Source organism: Cydia pomonella, chromosome 18, assembly GCF_033807575.1.
Source record: "Cydia pomonella isolate Wapato2018A chromosome 18, ilCydPomo1, whole genome shotgun sequence".
Taxonomy (NCBI): domain Eukaryota; kingdom Metazoa; phylum Arthropoda; class Insecta; order Lepidoptera; family Tortricidae; genus Cydia; species Cydia pomonella.
This window is the reverse complement of record NC_084720.1, coordinates 6,822,856-6,829,015: the sequence shown is the minus strand read 5'-3', so window position 1 is coordinate 6,829,015 and position 6,160 is coordinate 6,822,856. Positions and strand designations below refer to the sequence as shown.

At 36.5% G+C, this 6,160-nt stretch overlaps 1 long non-coding RNA gene across 1 annotated transcript; it reads left to right on the top strand.

The window, feature by feature from the left end:
- Window positions 1-730: 730 nt before the first annotated feature.
- On the top strand, window positions 731-4,853 carry LOC133527993 (uncharacterized). The gene is made up of 2 exons (XR_009800931.1): window positions 731-2,826; window positions 4,090-4,853. It is a non-coding gene; the product is annotated as an uncharacterized LOC133527993 (long non-coding RNA).
- Window positions 4,854-6,160: the final 1,307 nt, after the last annotated feature.

The following is a 6,160-nucleotide window of genomic DNA, read 5'->3' as shown; positions in this document are numbered from 1 at the left end:
AATATGAATAAAATTTATGTACCTACTACTTAAGCCTTGCCTACAGATGTTATCAGACACTATGATTGTCTCTTGCAAAAATCCTGAGACAAATTAAGCTACAAAACAATTGCAATAATTGCTTACTTACAATACAGTGACCTTTTTCTGTCAACATTAATCGTTTCGACACCTCTGCAATAGGAAGGTAACTCCACCTCTCCCTGTTATCCTCAAGAGCAGCAAGGCTCTTAGATACGCTTTCTAATCAGCAATACATTTTTATCGACTGTTAACTTGCTGCCAGTATATCTTTGACTTCCAAGATATGTAGTAGTAGTTTTTCCGATGCTAAATAAAATTTGGAATAGCTCTCGCCTCCGTAATATTTAGGTACACTTTTCTCCTCTTAGCATAGGATCTGCTAAATTTGGATATATAGTCGGTCAAACAACTTTGTCAGTAGAAGAAAGCGCGAAATTCAAATTTTCTGAGACGATAACTCTACGCACCTACATTTTTTTAAATTTGGCGCTTTTTTCTACTGACGGAAATGGCTTGACAGAAATTAAATAGGTTACTAGATAAGTTTTACAATAGACAAATATGTAGCAGGTGGCCGTATACTTTTTAAAACTATATTTCCATAGGCAATTTAAAAATGAAAATATGTTCGCGTAAGTCGTCGTCGTTAGCCCACGTCGACATTTTTAAAGTATTTTTTTTTTAACAAAGAAATAGTTTATTTCCCGCGAAACATTGTGTATGTGATAGGCCACGTCTTTGTTCATTATTTGTCTATTGAAAAACTTATTTAATTAGTAACCTATGTATTACCTAAACGTTGTGTGACTTGAAAACATGGTAAGCTTTGTGAACAACTACCACTACAATGATATTGGTCATGGTTTTGAATTGTAATATCCTGGCAATTATGGCTTACTTCATTATCAATGTAATTAGTGCCGGCGGCCAGTTCCCATGAGGATAAGCAATTAACACGCCAATCAATAAGATTGATAATTATTGGACAAGCTTACATAATTATTACTTATTAGAAATTTCGTCCTTATTAGAAAAATCTGATTGGAGTTCCGGAGCCTGTAATTTAAGCGCTAAAGACCCTTAAAGACTTCTTAAAAATTCGCAAAAGCACCTTTATACATATTTTACACTACCGGATTTGAGGCAAACGAACCCAAAAGTCGATTTACTGGATTCATTACATTATGTTCCTGTTTTTTTTAGAAACTTATGATAAATGATAGTCAAATGGTTAATAACTAAATAAATATTATAGGCACATTTTAACACAAATTGACTAAGCCCCATGCGTGCGCGCGTTAATGCGTGGTACCTAACTACCTAGCACCTGATTTTTATACGTAGTATTTATTACTGAATTTTAGACGTGCAATAAAATATATAGGATTATTAATGTGACCGGTGTAGATTGATATAATATAAAGCACGTTATCAGGTCAGCAAATATATACATAATTTGACTCTAAATTCATTCGTTTCGTGCGTTCGTTTTTCAGTGCAAAATTAAAACTCTTGGAGGCCTACCTAGCAAGCTTGAATGAAAGCTTGCTTTCAGATTCGTAACAAAATAATACAAAATAAGCCTCCTGGGACTAGAGGGGTTCAGGAAGACGATACTTTATATTAAGGGTAGAATAGATGGTATACGACATCCAGAAGATGCTTTCTTTGTAATATCGGACTTATCAAGTGAAACCTTCAAAGAGCCACCCCTTAAGAGAGTTTGAATAATCCCTTGATTAGAGGAAAACAATATATCCCATACTTTAGCAAATTGTGTTGCCAGAGCTCAACGAGCGTGCGGAGTGTTAGGGTCGGCAACGCGCATGTAACTTCTCTGGATTTGCGTACGGATAGGCGTACATAGGCTACGGTGATTGCTTACCATTAGGCGGGCCGTATGCTTATTTGTCACCGACGTAGTATATTAAAAAAATACATTGCACGATTTAGAGAAAAATAAAATTAGTGCTTAAGACATTTTTATGTCTTCGATTCGGTCGCTCCCTGAGATTTTGCTCTTTCCCTAGACATGTAGTCCTAAACACTTACATTGCTCATTGGTTAAACCAGCACTGATTTAGCGCGTTGCTTAAAATATGTACATACCTAAGAAATTAGCACCCGTTGAACCTTTTCCCATGACAAGATCGCGTTTTTTACAGATACAGTTTTCTACAGGATCCTGTTTAGTAGTGCATGTATTTATATACTAGCGTTCATAAGAGCATCCCGTTTGCAGTGTCCGGCAAAAAACTGGTCTAGATACCATTGTGTATTTCCACTAGATTCCTGCCACTATGCTCTTCTATTTCTGTACTGCAAACACAGGGTGAAAAATACTGTGTGTGAACACATCAGAGTCAGTTAAAAAACCGTTCCCGCAGAACTGAACCTGCGTGGGAAAGAGCTTTTGCAAAATTAGCCCGACTGGGAACAGTACTCTTGACTTGCACAGTAAACTGAGCAATCATTTATTCAAGTCACAACTGATATAAGTGACATAATAATCCACTTGCATGTAAATCTACAAATGAGACGGATTACTTCTTCGAACGCCCGTGGGACCGCCGCCACAATGTACTTAAACCGCGCGTTGTTGCGCGCATAATCATCTTCCTTGGAATGATCTCAATCATTATCTCATTTTCAGCACGCTTACCTGTCATTAAATTGTCTGTTTCCTTGTGGTATATAAGGATGGTTGGCCAGAGTAGTAAGCCATCGATCAGTCTGCAGCTGAGTTTATCACTTGTGATTGTTAAGCAGTAAGCTACTCGGATAAATATGGCAAAACTCGTTGTAAGTATTATTTAAGTATTTTATACAATATTCTTATATTGGTGCTGATAGTTCTTAAAGTAAGAGGCGGAAGTAAAATTTAATCCAACAAGTTAATTAGGAACGAGAAGATATCGAATATTTGTTCATTATTAGATAGGTATTACCGGTAGGTATATTTAGATGATCGTTAAAATAAATAGTGCATATGAAGCAGGTAAATCACAATCTATGTTGCTTCTACTTAATATTACAACACTGTTATTTTAATGCTGAATTGCGTAGTACCTACAGTTACGGTTTTACTTTACTTTGTATTTGGCACTTTAAGGTTTTACAGCACTTACTAACAAGTAGTGTTTGACTTCACGTCTATTAGTACCTATAAAATCAACCAGTACCTAAACTCACCAGTAATTTACGGCATAGATAGGTACAGTTACTGTCACATAATTTTTCCATATAATTAATTAGTCTTTTCTTTCTCTATTTCTCTTCGGTCGTTCCCTCATGACTGAGAATCATGGTCATCACGGGATGAACGGCGTGAACTTCACTCGTACGATATGCGTCTCAGTGGTTTCTGTCCATAGAATTCCTTACAACAGAGCACAATTTTACTAAAAGACGAGTCCGTAAGAGGAGTTACATAAAGTATTTCACAAATTCCACTATGTTAGACACTCGATACAACAGTATTAATTAGTGACCGAATCAACTTTTTACAATAATCACCACAGCATAACAATAAAGTTAAACTCTTGTGGTCGTGTCAGTTAAGCGTCATGTCATGCCTGACTTTTCATAGACAAGATAGAATAGAACCAATCAAATATGAATTAAATACTCATATTTGAAGATCACGTAGGTACAGTGTGTTTGAAAACTAAGAGCAATAATTTTAGGGTCCAACAGAAGTACTAGCTTCACGAAGAATTTAAATAAATAAATAAATATTACAGGACATTATTACACAAATTGACTAAGTCCCACAGTAAGCTCAATAAGGCTTGTGTTATGGGTACTTAGACAACGATATATAGTATATAAATATTTATAAATACTTAAATACATAGAAAACACCCATGACTCAGGAACAAATATCCCGTGCTCATCACACGAATAAATGCCGTTACCAGGATTTGAACTCGGGACCATCGGCTTCATAGGCAGGGTCACTATCCAGTAAGCCAGACAGGTCGTCAAACGAACCGAATTTAGGAACGTAACTACCATATTTCCATTAATTTACCCCAAATCAGCCCATATTGATATATTCTCTAGATCCTGTTCTCCGTGCTGATGCTGGCGGCCCTGGCCGCCGCCGGTGACGACGCGACCACGCCCGCCGACCCCACCACCACCGTCGCCCCCAGCAACGACACCGCGCCCGCCGCCGCCGACGCTGCCCTCGCCGCCGACGCCAACCAACCGCTTAACCAGACGCCTGAAACTGCAAACAGTGAAAAGCAAGGCAGCAGATAGACTGGACTCTTACTTTTGACGTTATACTTAACGGTTTTTTGGATTGCCACTTCTGCATTTGGTTCAATTTAGATTACTAACATATTAAAAAGTCCCTAAAGCCAAGACTTTTTTACGGAAAAAGTCAATATTTTTATTTCGTGGCCCATAATTCTAATTACTTCTTAGATCTTACGATTAAGATTTTCTTTAATAATGTTAGTACGAAATTTTAAAATTAATTTCTCCATTATTTCTCAATTCATTAATTTTCTTTGTGATATTGAGGTATTTAATCCCTTTTAAGGAGCTGTGGCATTTAAAGGATCTGTTTCATACCTCTCAAGACTGTCATCGCTCATATTCAAACTATCGTTAGAAGATTGTCTTATGAGTTAACTAAAATTAACATAAAGGCTTGTTTGTTTTATGAAAGTAAGTAACGCACATTTTCTGAACGAAATTGTATTAGAACACTCATTATTCATTCATCTGAAGAAACCATCATTAAAACTCATTATTTAAAGAAATCATCAACCAGATAAAAAAAAATAGCTTTATAAATAAATTATTGATAACTCTTATATTGTGTTAATTGTTATCATTACCCACCTTTGGATGAGACACCAACTATTGTCATGGTAGGTAACTGATATCTTGACCTCAACACAGAGCCAAACAATATAAATATTACGAGTAATAGTCATTCTCACACCGAAATACGTTTGACAAATACCTACCCTTTTTATTTTTTCCAGACATATACAGTAAAAAAAAATTGCCAAAGTCATGTTTTAGCTATCTTTTTTCTTCAAAAACTGATAAGAAAGTTGCATTTTATTCACAAGAGTGGTAAAATAGTTTGATGCAAATTTTGAGTTGTTTCCTCGTGTTGACTGGTGGAATTGACTTTCCAGTGGTATTTTTAAATGATAAATATTAAAAGCGTAACATTTGAATTTGATTTGTAATGTTTTAGAGTTAGTATTTTTACTCGTGTCGGTGTGCTCAAATTTTTTGTCATCGGCTTAATTTGTGAGATGTGTCAGTTCAGTACGTTTACTCTGAGTTCAGTGCTGGAGTGTACTAGAATGTAGTGATTATATTATTATGCCATTTGTATTGTACAAAAGAGCGGGACGATTTTAGGACTTTAAAATTTTTAGCGGTAAATAATAAATGAATTAATTTATGAAAACATTTAGGTATTTTCAAGTGGACTCATACAAAATAAGTATGTATTTAAAGTAGGTAGGCACCGACGTACTTACCTATTCTAATATTGGTCCATACAATGTCGACATTTACGGAGGTAGCACACGGCAACTTTTTGCAGAGATTCAGTAGCGATACAGTCGCTGGTCATATCATATCCTCTCAGACGTAAACACGATTCTGCATCGCTACTATCGCGCTCCTCAAGAGGAAAGAATATCTGCGATCCCAGCCGAAAGTAGGTACGTACATTTTTGATGAAATTTCCATTTCGGGAGAAAGCTGTTTCCAGTAATTCAATCTTGACAAATCACTTCGAATTTGATGTCGATCGCTTCAGCATAATATTTTCTAGGTGTATAGGTTCCGCTTAAAAATAGGTACATGTTTTTTTCAATCCGGAGGTCGCGGGTTCAAATCCTGGCTCGTACCAATGAGTTTTTTTGGAACTTATGTACGAAATGTCATTTGATATTTACCACTAGCTTTTCGGTGAAGGAAAACATCGTGAGGAAACCTGCATAGGTACATCTGCGAAGAAATTCAAAGGTGTATGTGAAGTCCCCAATCCGCATTGGGCTAGCGTGGGGACTATAGCCCGAGCCCTCTCGCACATGAGAGGAAGCCTGTGCCCAGCAGTGGGACATTTATATAGGCTGAATTATTATTTTTATTA